A 14,323-nucleotide genomic window follows, 5' to 3' on the forward strand; every position below is an offset into this window, starting at 1 on the left:
TTTTTTATGCAGCCGTTAGGAACAATTATAACAACTTACGTTTTTTTTTTAGGCAAGCCTATTTGTGTGTCCGCACCAATCTGTTTAGGCTTCTTCTCATTGCAACACTAAAAAGCAACTGAGCTTAGTATCATGCAAGTAGCACTGTATTTTGAAACAGTCATTCTAACTTCCTCTTTGTGCTATTTGTGTAAATGAATTGCACAAACTTTGCATGAATTAATGGCTGCATTCAATATTGATGCTTTCTGTGAAACTATAGAGACCAGTGACACTGATCTGACCACAGCTTCCAGAAATCACACCTCATAAGTATTTACTGTATATGCGAACAAGCACCTATGTGTCACAACATTGTTTTTACAGATTTACTGTCACATTGCCTTCTCTGTAATGTCTGAAGAATCATTCCTCTGTGATCACGGTATAAATTCTTATTTACTTTTATCAGCCTTTGTTTGGCATTGGCTGTATACACAGCATATCTGTTGTCTACTGGATTCAGTAAACCCAATAGGCTGTTTTAAAACCTACTATTTGCATCCAAGCAGGCCTAGCTGGAACAAACTGGTACCTCTAATTATGTGGATTATTTTTCTGTTATTTTTACCACCTTGAATACGTTTTTGGCTGCCATTGACAAATTAGATTATACGCTTGGTCCTGAAGGTCAATGTTTAAGGGGTTATTCACTAAAGCAGTGGTTCTCAACCAGGGGCTGACTGGCAACTTTTAGCCCAGGGGGCAAGTACAACCCAGAGGCCCATGGTGCAGCAACTTGGCCCCCTCCCGCTCTCCCTCTTCCCCGCCTTCTCCCCGCCACAAGCGCAAGGCGGGGAGGAGGTGCAGCGTGAATGTGGGAGGGCGGGTCTGGCAGCAGCAAGCGTGAGGCGTGGAGGAGGTGCGACGTGTGTAGTGTGGATGCCAGCAGGTCTGCCAGAGGCAAGCATGAGGCAGGGAGGAGGTGTGGAGCGTGGATGCGGGCGGGTCTGGCAGTGGCAAGCATGAGCCGGGGAGAAGATGCGGCATGTGGAGCGTGGATGTGGGCGGGCAGGTCTGGCAGGGACAAGCTTGAGGCGGGGAGGAGGTGCAGTAGAGGTGAGTGCCGGGCTGTCCAGTACTGTGCTGGTCTTGGAAAGGAGGAGATGTGCGGCTGGACCAGCACTGTCAAAGACAGCTGCCTGAGGTCCCCAGCTAGCACTATTTAAAAATATAAAGCGTCAGTATAGGCTTTATGTATTGGGGCATTTTCACGAGTACAAGTACTTATGAAAATGCCCAGTATTGGCACTAATACCGATACTAGTATTGGTATGGGTGCATCCCTAATACAAGCCAAACACATTTCAGCAGAAACTGTACCACTTCACACAAGTAAAGCACGAGTTCAAGATGATGTCTACAAATTGCAGGTGTAGTCATAGAAGCACAATTGCTGACTCTCTCCTATAGCTAGCCACATGCACAGTCCCAGTCCAGCAAGCAGTAACTATATCAGGTGACAGAGGAACAGGCAAGGGTTCCCAACTGTACATCCAGGCGAAGGGGAAAGGAAGGTGTAGACAGATCTCAGTCAGCAGGCATCAGCAAAACAGGCAGGTAGAAAATGTCCCTTAGAGAAAAGGACCAACTGTTCAGTTTCACACCTCGCATCCTGTTCTTGAACAATAACATCTGCCTTTCCATGGTGATTGAAATAATGTGTCTGTGCTACCTGTGTGGATACAAATGCTGGTTATTTTCTTAACACTCATCATAAGCTACAAAACATTTTCAATATTACAGAATAGGTCCTGTTGAATGTGACTAACTACTAATAGCTATGTCAAGACTTGGTTATATGAGAACCATCACAGACAGCTCTATGGTTTGAAAAATGTATGGCTAGCGACTAGACTAGAGAAATAAGTGCAGCTGTATTATCAGAGAGGGGAGAGCTGGCCTGGAGTCCCTTGGCACTGCATTGTGTCTGGACAATAAGAATGTTCATGTGTGCATTTGTATAGAAATTTTTACAAAAGTGTTTAGTTTTGTTGCACAAGAAGAAGCACTATTTGCCCCTACTATAGAAATAACCGCTGGAAAAGTAAATCAGGTGACCTACTCGTGATGTATTGAAAGCGGAATAAGCTCTAGGAGCCGAGAAGAAGAATGCAGGAAATAACACTGTATGTGGGACAATCCAATAAGGATCCAATAAGGATCTAAAGGAACACATCCATTTACTTTTGTAAATCACATGGTTTCACTTCTGGTTTGGTTTTCATTTATAAACATAGACAAGGCCTAGGGAAAACATCATGGATGTGCAAAACATAATTCAGGTAGAAGTGAGCTGAAGTTGACTTAGCACCAAATATGTTTAATGAAGTGCATGCATCCTATGTAATGTATAAATGTAACACTTATAGGTACTTATGTATTACATCTCACAGAGAACACAATACTACTTCGCCTTTGCAATGCCTTCATCTTTTTTTTCCCATCCAGGAGGGCAGTGCCATCTTTGTTTAGGTATTATCCAGGATCTGCATCTGCAACTGAGCTCAAACATTATTTAATCATTTAAATTGTGGTGCCTTTGCAGTTCATAGATGTGTTCACAATATCTGACATAGACCCCTATTGCAACTTCCCACCTTGTGACTTGCTGCATAATGGCAATGTTGCAGTCTGATCAGTGGCGGAGAGGAGAATAAGTAGATGCTTCCTCCGGCCGGCAGCAGACTAATAACCAGTGGCAGAACTACTACCATAGCGACCAATGCGGTCGCTATGGGGCCCACGACAGAGGGGGGGCCCGGATCTCCGCTGCTCTCCCCCGCTTGTATGGGCTGAGGCAGCGGGGATCAAATGGCCGGCGGCAGGGGGGGGGTGGAGGAGCGAGCTGCTCGATCACGATGATCGAGCGGCATTAGAGCACGGCAGGCGGGGAGGAGAGCAGAGACGCTGTCATCCTGTCAGTTTCAGGATCTGGACAGGACAGCGGCTCTGTGCGTGGCCGAGCGGAGGATCGGTAAGTATCATCGATATTTACTGATCCTCTGTGTGAAGGACAAACAGCGGAGTGATTGTCTGATCACTGCAGTGTTTGTGAATGAACAGGATGTGATTTACATCACTTCCTGTTCATTCATGATTTTCTCAATGGGGAGTAGCACTATAGAGGCTTCTACTTATACCAATTCAGAAACTGCTTGATGGTAAATATTTTACTATCAACAGTTTCTGAATGAATGGGAAGCCTCTGTACTGAGTGCTTCCCATTCATTGACTGCTGAGGCTGCAGAAAAAGAAATTGAGAACTCTGTGTCCTCCATTTCTTTTTCTATTTCAAAAAGGAAATATCAGGGGTCGGTTTAGACCCCTAATATTTCCCCGAAGCCCCGCTAACAGTAAAAAAAAATAATAATAATCATTTCAAATGTGTAAAAAAAAAGCACAACCCCCCCTCCCCCACACACACATAACATACACGTGCACCATATTGTGGTGTAAGCCATACACATGCGCTGCAGTGCGTTGTTAGAATGCATCACAGTTGCAAGATGTTTTCTTTTTTTTTTTTCTTTTGTAAGAAAACATTAATTTAACTGTGGCAGCGCATGGCAAAGCTTTGTGACGCATTGCCGGGCATTGTGATACCTTGTGTTGCAATTAAATATACGCCTGTATCATTTTATCACAACACAAACACAGCTCAATATAAGTTGCTTATTACAGTTTAGCGTTCCTTAATTTTTGTATAATCCCCCTTTCCGCAGCCTTCATTGGTGTGGCAGTATTAAAGTAAAGTGTTAGGCCTCATTCAGGCCCCATTCACACCAGGACGGAAACGCTCAAAAATGTGCTGATAAGCGCGTTTCTATTGAAATCTATATGGAAAATGTGCTGATCAGCGTGAAAAAATAATCTCAGGGATAGGGCTGCAACAACTAATCGACATAGTCGATTATAATCGATTATTGAAAAAGTTGTCAACTTTTTCAATAATCGATTAATCGGCTTCTGATCAGTAACATTTTTTGCTATGGGGCCCAGGGATTTCTAGTTACGCCCCTGCTAATAACGTCATAATAATACACTAATACCCAGTAAACAGGGTTGTACATTGTATACACCTGAATATACTGTGTGCTGAGTACTCCTGAACACACACTCTGTACACTGGGAGCAGGTCCTGCGTATGCAATGTGTGGGACAATATTCAGAGTGCAGAAAACAGATGTATTCACTATATGGCACAATATAAAACATGCAGTGGTCAGAAATATGTAATGTTCAGGGTACATAGCATACTCCTGACCACAATACTTTGTATACTGTATTGTGTTGTATGTTACATACCCCAACAGCCATACGTATGGCTGCTGCACTCTGATAATTACATATACTGACCACAGCACTCTGTGTACAGCACTGTATATTACTTTCATCTAAACACTGCACTCTGTATGCTGGCTTGTGTGTTACAAACTCCTGACCCCTACACTCTATGCTTTACTCACACCTGACCCCTGCTGTCTTTGTGTTATGGACCCCTGACCCATGCACTTTGTGTGTTACATACTGCTAATTCCTGCATTCTGTGCATTACAGACTCTTGACCTCTGCACTTTTTGTGTACTCTGTGTGTTATACACTCCTGCCCCCTGCACTATATATGCTATATTGTACATTACATGCTCCTGGCTTCATTGTCTCAACAGTTACTGTTGCTAAGTAGTCCCTGACTATTTTAATGAAGTTATTAGTCTTCTTTAAGGTAGACAAAGTGTTAGCTCTGTTTATTTTCCGTGTACTGTAAAGCATGTCTAGTGGAAGAATTTCAATTTTTAAATATGATTGTGCTGAGCATTATATGTGTCTTTGAGGCTCTTGTGTGTTACATAGTAATTAAAGCATGTTTGTTGGGTACAAGGGCTGTAGCATACAGTATGTGTGCCATGTATACAGTGAGTAGGCTCAGGTTTATTTTAACAATGTCCTTAGCCACCTGCTAGTGCAATTTGAACATGCCACCCATTGGTGGTTGCATCAGTAATCCTCCTGGGGGTACCCAAGGGTGCTCCAGGTCTTTCACAATCCCATCAATACCCCTGACCTCTATCTTGTTAAAGCACATTATGGAATTAAAAAATACCATTTTCTTTTGTTGTTTTTGCTCATGAATTAAATGTCTGGTTTTGTTATCCATGGTTAGCATCCGCATGCTTAAATTATATTGCAGATGGATTTACTTTCTGATGAATCGTTATTATTGCTAAAAGAACACTTGTGTATTTGGTACTTCTGCGTGCTTTCACAGGAATATATGAGTCAACAGGAAATGGTTCATCTTCCCACAACAGGATGAATGACAATCTGATGAAAGCTCTTTCCAATCTAGTGATACAGTGTCTAGAGTTAGTGTGGACCCTTTGTGTCATCACCAGATAGTGTGGGGTTCCCCTAGAGCACTAGAAGCCATAAGCGTCATTGTGTCTTAGGCTGAGCCTGCAGTTAGCCATGCTGGTAGTATCTGACACCTGGCAGTCAATAGGCAAGTGAGTAGTAAATAAACAAGCCGGGGTAATAGCAGGCAGCATTGAGGGAAAATCATATGAATGCAGATCCATATGGAGACCTTGGCTTTACTTTAAGACCACAAATCCCTACCTCTAGATTATACCTTCCTTGTCTTTTCCTCACCACCTCTCCTGATCTTCTTTTCATATCTTTCTTTAGGCTCTCTGGAAAACCATGTATGTACTGGCGATCCCTAAGTCCTGATTGGGGTTCTCTCTACCACATGATGTTTTCATCTTGTTAAAGCCACATTCTGGGCAAAATTATAATTTACACAAAACTCTGGGTGTGAACATTAACATAAAAAAACTGGATGTTATGTGCAGAGGGCTGCTGCAATATATAAAAATCTCACCTTGCAGCATGTTGTCTCCTGCACACAGTGCCAAGCTTCAAGAATAGAGCGAGAGGTGCCACTTGAGCAGTAGATTGCTCCGGTCACATCACCCACCTCCCCCTCAGAGGTGTATCTATCGCAAGGCAATCTAGGCATTTGCCTCGGGCGGCACTTTCTAGGGGAGCAGCAAAAAACGCCTCCCTCAAACCAGTGAAGCAGAGCCTCACCTGCCATTAAGAAAAAAGAATATCCTTACCTGAATCCACCAACGAGCTCAGCCTCCTCTCAGTGACACTGGCAGAAGTGATGCAGCGTGCGCCTGACCTGCAGTGCTGCAAGGGAGCATGGAGCCGGCTTCCCAGCCAATCATTAGCTGTGAAGCTGGCTTCACTCTGCCTAATGACACTATGGGGCAGCCTAACTTCCTGACCAATCAGAAAGCCAAGTGGCAGTTCATGGGCCGCAGCCCAGCTTCCTGATTGCCTGGGAAGCCAGCTTCATGCTGCCTAGCGACACTGCGTGGTCAGGAAACCAGGCCAGCTCACAGTGTCGTGAAGGAGCCTAAAGCCAGCTTCCCAGGGAATCAGGAATCTGGGCCCATGCTACCTTGGGATGCCGGCATCGGTATTCGGTATCAGTGAGTACCGATAAAAAATTATCGGTACTTGTACTCGATACCAAAAAAACTATATCGGTGCATCCCTAAAGTAATGGACAGACAGACAGCACTCACTTTTAATTTTCCTCCCCTGAGATGATGTGCATGGTCACATGTCCTAGTCACATGAGCCAGACTGCCAGGAAGTAAAGGGAGATGGATTAATCTGCCCTTAGTAAAAAATGGCCACTGTGAGAAGAATGGGGAGGAAAAATAAGGTATGCAAATAATAAAAAGCTTACAATTATCTAGAGGTGTATGTTTGTAGATTGCCATTAGTAAACATTTCTAAAGGTTTATTTGTTGTTATTTCAAAGATATAGGTAAAGTTCCTCTCTAACATGTGGCATAATGTAGGTTGCTGCACATGCGTTGACACCGTGTAGCATTGAAAAACTGAGTCTTAATGTGCATAGTCTGGGCACAGGTGCACTTTAGGGATACTGATATAGTATACATTTATGTCTATTTTCAAAGTGCACAGAAAGAGGGTATTAGGAATACACAGAGGACATTAGTATTGATTTATTAAAAGAGTAGTGAATGCTCACTTCATTTAGTGGATAACGTGAAGAGGTATTCACCTTAAACATCCAATCATGTGCAAGCACAGATCCTTTTTATTTTGTTTCCTTGCATATGATTGGGTATTTTCTACTTTGTTAGTAAATAATTCCTTTTTTTTAGGGAAAAATTATAACTGCGGAAATTAAACTGAATTATGGGTAAAAGATTTGCAAAAGAATTTTAACAACTCCATCCGGCAAGTGAGCTAACCTATCATTTATATTAAAAAAGTTTTCTTTAGAGCCAGTTTGTGGGAATTTAAAGGTAAATCGGAGACAATGAGAAATGATGGACCACAGCTGCTGCAGTTAAATTAGTTTGTGTAAATAAGAGGTGAGTGAAGTGTAGTATTGCTGAGGTCCAATTTAATATGATTATTCTTCCAGAGTAATCAGAGATACATTCCCACAAAGTGTGTTGGACGGTACCAATAACACCACCCTTCAAATACTAAGGAGAGGATTTACTAGATTGTAAGCTCTCACAGGCAGGGCCCTGAAATATTATTGTATTGTAAATTGTATTGTAACTGTACTGTCTCCCCCATTTTGTAAATCGCTGCGCAAACTGTTGGCGCTATATCAATCCTGTAAAATAATAATCATTTATGAAGTACCATATTGAAAGAATCTCATGTGAAGTCTCTCTTACTTATAGAAATATTTGTAAGTAAATGAATACATTTACTGAAATGTGTATTTGAGTCCAAAGGCAGCATATTCTAAGCAGGCAGTTTCCCACAATCTGACACCTGCATAAAATATACAAAGCACACTAGTATTGAATAACCAGGCAAGGTACAGTAGAAGTATGACATTTAATACAAATGGGATACGAAAATCCACACTGAGAAACTGCACCTACAACTGTGGTCTAGACCTAGCAACTTCGAACTGTGTTTGCCTGTTATATATTGTTTTTAATGGGGGTGAACAAAGTAGGCTTATATGGATTGTACTTGGATGTGCTAATTATTTTTATTTGTGTAGAGTAGACTATCTTGTGTAACACGGATCATGCAATTCAAGATTATTACTGATTCCAATGCAAAATAATAAGTGAGCTATTTTACTTTACTCTTAAAGAAACAGGTGCACGTAAAAGATTTCCCCTTCACTTTTACACTGCCCAACTCAGTCCCCTGGTGTAAAAAGATGTACAGTAATACCTTGGTTTACAAGTAACTTGGTTTGAGAGCGTTTTGCAAGACAAGCAAACATTTCAGAAAAATTTTGCCTTGATATGCAAGCAATGTCTTGCAATAAGAGCAAAATTTAGTAGAAAAGCACCACCCGAATAAGGCTGCAGCAGTGCGAGCGATGAGTCTGTTTAACGACAATGCAATGTCACATTGGATAGATTCCTTGTTAAGGTTTTCACGAAATGAAAAAGATTCCATTGAGGCAAGAGATAGCAGTGATTCCGTTAGTTATAGTGAAAGTCGTCCTACACAATAATCCTCCTCTCTCTTGTCCCCCTCACACCAGCCACAAAGGTACTGGTAATCCTTTTTTCTTTATATTTTATACAGTATTATATTACAGTACAGTATTGTAATCATTTTTATATGAATATTTTTGTGTTGTGGAACCAATCATCTGAATTTCCATTATTTCCTATGGGGAAATTCGCTTTGATATACAAGCGCTTTGGATTACAAGCATGCTTCCGGAACGAATTATGCTCGTAAACCAAGGTATCACTGTATATGTGGTTGCATGCTACTCTCTCCCTTTTCACCTATGGTGCAGTTCTTAGTGCCTGAGCAGCCAATATCCATGCCCTGTTACATGGGTCAGGAAGCGAGAGATATGGAGCTTATAGAGAGCTTTTTCTCCTTGCTCCCACAGGAAGACAGAGCAACACGGAGGCAAAGGATGGTAAGCTAAGTATGTGTTGCAGGGGAGAGGGGACCTTTAAGTAAATATGTCACTGGCACAAGTTTCCTTTAAGAGTTTCTTACCCACTTTTAACATGCATTAACAATAACATAAAGCCTTTCTTTACAGGGAGTATATTGAGCGCAAAACAACATTTGCAGTCTCTTGGCTAAGGGTCCATTCAAACGCTCCTTTGTTTCCAGCACAGCCCTAATGCAAGACAAGGCACTTTGCCTTGTCACAGATAGTGCCCATTCACACCACCATGTTGCTGTAGGAACGTGATGGTGTGCGCTAGAAAAAGGTAAGGCATGCCTTACCTTTGGAACTAATGCACATAGAACTAAATTAAATGTCACTTGTGACATTTCAATAACGTTCTAACAAAAAAAGAAGTACATAGTGGGATGCGCTGGGGTCAGCGCTTTGGCACTGAGCCAAATCAGGTGCTGTGCGATTAGCGTGAATCTGTTGTAAATGGGCCCTAACAGTCCTAAATATTTGTCTGTTTACATGCCTCTAAATATTAAGCAAAATGTTCCTTTGCTGACTCCACCATCTAAAACTAATTAACACTTAAATCTTAAAAATGCCTATTAACAATACTGTACCTTATTTGTGCATCACTCGGCTGTAGATCCTCAAATCATCTCTGAATTGGTGCTGATCCAAGCTCCCTCCTGTGATGGACTTCAATCTCACGTTTAGTTTACTAATTTGTACTTTACAACACACCCAAGGACCATGGGGACCAAAAGTAGCCACCCTCCAGAAGGAAGGACAGTGTCAGTATGAAACATTTTTGGTAATAGTTAAGGTACTTAAAGGAGAACTATGGGGAAAAGCCCTGACCCCATAGTTCCCCTTTACATTTATTTCTAAGATTTAACTCCTAAATTTAGTGTCACTTTAATTAGGTCAAGTAAAGTTGAGTGCATGCCTAGCTAATCCCTAAACCTGGCGTGGAAGAAGATGCAAAATCTGGTCCTGCCACCCCATCCTAGATACTCCAGATCCAGGGTCCCAAAGGAACGAATCTGTGACTGTATGACTGCAGCAGCAGCAAAGGTCTTTTCCACTTCTTCCATATCGAGCGGGATTTACAAATTCTGTGTTCACACATCAGCTCTTACGGCAGTTTCTTAGTTCAGAACTCCAGTCTGACTGGATTCCTGTCCTGGATTCCTGTCCATTCAAGCAGAAACAGGCTTGGACACAACCTTCTGATTTGTCCTACTCACAAACTATCCTATACAGGACCCTGTACATGATCACGTTGCCAGATCTGCATTATTTGATATGTTGGTAAAAGTATATTTTTTATTGTGTGCTTTCTCTTTCTCCTTTATATAATAAATATACTGCTTAATACTATTAAGTTAATAGTGATGCCTGTAGAAAAATGTGTCTGTGTCCACTGACCCCTTCCATAAAGCAACCCTACTTGTATATATTGTTAGGATCAGAATTGATTGTGGAACATTGGAGGGTTCAATCTAATAAAATTGTTCAAGGTCTCCTACTATGTTATTGCTCAAACAAAGATAACAGAAATTATCAACAGAAGCTAACTTTGTCTTAACTACCTTGCTAGCATGAGCCTCTCCTGGTAGGTTCCTGTCACACATCAGCTCTTACGGCAGTTTCTTAGTTCAGAACTCCAGTCTGACTGGATTCCTGTCCTGGATTCCTGTCCATTCAAGCAGAAACAGGCTTGGACACAACCTTCTGATTTGTCCTACTCACAAACTATCCTATACAGGACCCTGTACATGATCACGTTGCCAGATCTGCATTATTTGATATGTTGGTAAAAGTATATTTTTTATTGTGTGCTTTCTCTTTCTCCTTTATATAATAAATATACTGCTTAATACTATTAAGTTAATAGTGATGCCTGTAGAAAAATGTGTCTGTGTCCACTGACCCCTTCCATAAAGCAACCCTACTTGTATATATTGTTGGGATCAGAATTTAATGTGGAACATTGAAGGGTTCAATCTACTAAAATTGTTCAAGGCCTCCTACTATGTTATTGCTCAAACAAAGATAACAGAAGTTATCAACAGAAGCTAACTTTGGCTTAACTTGCTTGTATGAGCCTCTCCTGGTAGGTTCCTGTCACAGATCAGCTCTTACTGTATAGATATATACAGTACATTTTTTAGCTAGGTGATTTAGGATTGAGCTCCTTAGTGTGACGTACGCCAAGCCTTTTTAAACAAACCCTACTGGGAAAGTAAGGCTTTTATGACAGAAAGCAAACATAACACTGCAGACCAGAGAGTTGAAACACTAAAAATGAATGGTAGGTTCAAACCAGTGCAGTCAAAAAGGCCATGTATCTGTTGAACAGACACACCCAAGTGGAATTAAAATCAGTTAAGAAAACGTACCTGTAAGTAAGAGGAAATAAAATGAGCTTAGCAAAGTCCCACTATTTAATAAACTTTACATATAGAAAAAAGTGAGAGTGTGGAACAAAGCACTGCATACCTTTATTCCTTATAAGTTATCGCACAAGCTGGATGATAAAAAAGAAACCCAGCACCATATACCTCAAAATACTTTAATAAAATCAGGGAATAGGAAATACAGACAATCTATTCCATGTTTTCATTGGTTCTTACCACCAATAGGTCAAGGTTAGGGCCCCCTAAAGGTCTCCTTATTGAATCCAATGCTGGAGCTACTATCACCTTAGTTTACATTTCACAGGGGAGTTGCTGGCGCCCACTGCTTTCTTCTCATATTGTCCACTCCTCTCTAAAGCAGTGATGAGTTCCCCTGTCAAGGAAGAGATTCCCCTTGAGTAGAATGCACCCTGCCAGTAAGCCTAGTATACTCCCATGGGATCTCACCAGAAAGCACCCATATAAATTAAAAGGTACACAAACCCACTGGTATGCTGAGGCCCAGTGGGTTGAGGCAACAGTTTCTTGGGGGCCCCAGCCTCACCAAACACAGGGTCCATGATGAGCACTGCAAGACAAACTACTCCAGACTGCTCCACTACCAGCAGGGTGTGGTCATGTGCTTTCAGACTTCCGTTAGGCCAGTGTTGCTGGGAGTACTTTACTTGCTGTATTAAAAGTGACAAAAGACATACATTTAACACTGCCTACTCCTGGCAAGTAGTTCACATTTGGGGAGAAGTGCAGATGCCAAGTCCCAAAAGTGGAAACTGCCAGGAGTCCCCCCCAAATGCCTCTGGTATCAAGTTACATTATGTAAATAAGGGAAAGATTTAACAAGGAATTCTCTCCCCTTCTACCAGCTTCCAGTCTGTAGATCTCCGATAGGTCGTACATGACCACCATGTCTCTGTTCCAAATCTGATTACTACACTCCATCCCGTAGCAAGCTTTATCTACCATTACTTCTCACAATTGTGTATTCTCTTCTTAAACTTTCAGTCCTTTACCCCCCTCTCTAACCCACAGATTATAAATTTCACCCTCTGTCCTGCCCTTTCCCTATTACAGCACTCATCACCTCCTGCTCATTCAGAACCCACATTCTAGGGTTACCTCCAGGACACTGGGGCGTGTGCGCTCATATAAAACTCCCTCTTATCTCACTTCACTCACCTTTCTGCTTCTCCTGATGTCAGGGGATATTTCTCCCAATCCTGGCCCTCTCTTTTCTAATATCCACCCCACTAACCAGCACTGCCTTTCCTCTGGCAGAAGTTGCAATCCACACACCCTAATCCCTATTTTCCTGCTTCCTAGATTCAGTCCTCATTTCTCATGTGCCCTCTGGAATGCCCTCTCTGTCTGTAACAAACTCACCGCTGTGCATGATCTTCTCATCTCCAATTCCTTTAACATGCTTGCTGTTACTGAAACGTGGCTTCAGTAATCTGACTCTGCCTCTCCTGCTGCCCTCTCCCATGGTGGCCTACATTGGACGCACTCACCCAGACCCAATGGACAGAAAGGAGGTGGAGTAGGAATCCTTCTATCCCCACAATGCAATTTTCAAGTTCTGCCTTCACCTCCCTCTCTATCCCTCTCCTCTTTTGAAACCCACTGTATTCGCCTATTCTCTCCAATTTCTCTGAGGATTGCTGTAATCTATCGGCCTCCTGAACCGATATATCGCTTTCCTAATGACTTCTCTGCCTGGCTACCCTACTTTCTCTCCTCTGAAATACCCACTATCATTCTTGGCGACTTTAACATTGCTAATAACATTAATAACATCCCAGCTACTACTCAACTTCTCAAACCTCTTCTTTTGACCTAACACAATGGGCACACACTCCTACTCACTCTGATGGCAACATACTAGATTTTGTGTTCTCTCACCTATGCACTCCTTGCAGCCTCTCAAACACCCCCTTTCCTCTCTCAGGCCACAACCTTGTCAGTTTCATGCTCACTCTGTCCCCAACCCTGAATCCCCCTAATCAGCACAATGTTACCCGAGGAAACCTTTGCCACTTCAACTATTCCCTTCTTTACTCTGCTACTGACTACTTCTATGACAAGATCTCACCCCGGTCCTGCCCTGACCAGGCTACTTTTGTCTTCAACAGTTCGCTCTCATCCTTTCTAGACACCTTGGCTCCCCTCACTACAAGCAGACTTAGGCCATGGCCCATACAACTGTGGCAAACAGAAGAAAACAGAAATCTTAAAATACATAGTCTCGCTCTTGAGCGAGTGTGGCGTAAAACTAGGTCTCTGCAAGACTTCACCCTGTATAAAGCTGCCCTCCTAAAATATAATTCTATCTTGCAATGGAGCAAAAACTGAAATTACCGGACCCCATATTGGTCAATGGGGAATCGGATGTAAACAGGCATGTGTCTGTTCACATCAGATTACACCAGTTCTGGCATTAACAGGTCCATCAAAACGGATCTCTGGTCCATTTGTTTTTCCAGACCGGGCCAGAGTCGGCTGTAAATGAACACCGGTCACACGGCTGCCCATAGACTTACATTGGGCATCTGATCGAGTCAGAAAAACTAACAGGCAGACCCACTCGGACTGCTCTTGTGGAAGGAGCTTCAGGTTCTTATGTTGAACATGTTCTTACCAAGAACTGGAGATGTTTGACCACAGCCATCAATCAGATTCAGACTTTTAGTGCAGGTCTGATACTGATTAGCTCCAGAGCTCCAGTTCTTAAGAATACATTGATGTAAAGGGTCCATAGTCATTTTATTATGCAGTTTTGGAAGAATATTATTAAAGCCCAACTTAAATTTACACTAAATCATAAGAAAATAGATAGCCCAGCAGATTTTACAGTCATACTCACCTCCTTTCTTGTGCAGTTCCCAGCTCCATCCTGCTGCTA

The sequence above is a fragment of the Nanorana parkeri genome, unplaced genomic scaffold (assembly GCF_000935625.1).
Source record: "Nanorana parkeri isolate BGI_ZX_2015 unplaced genomic scaffold, ASM93562v1 scaffold118, whole genome shotgun sequence".
Lineage (NCBI taxonomy): Eukaryota > Metazoa > Chordata > Amphibia > Anura > Dicroglossidae > Nanorana > Nanorana parkeri.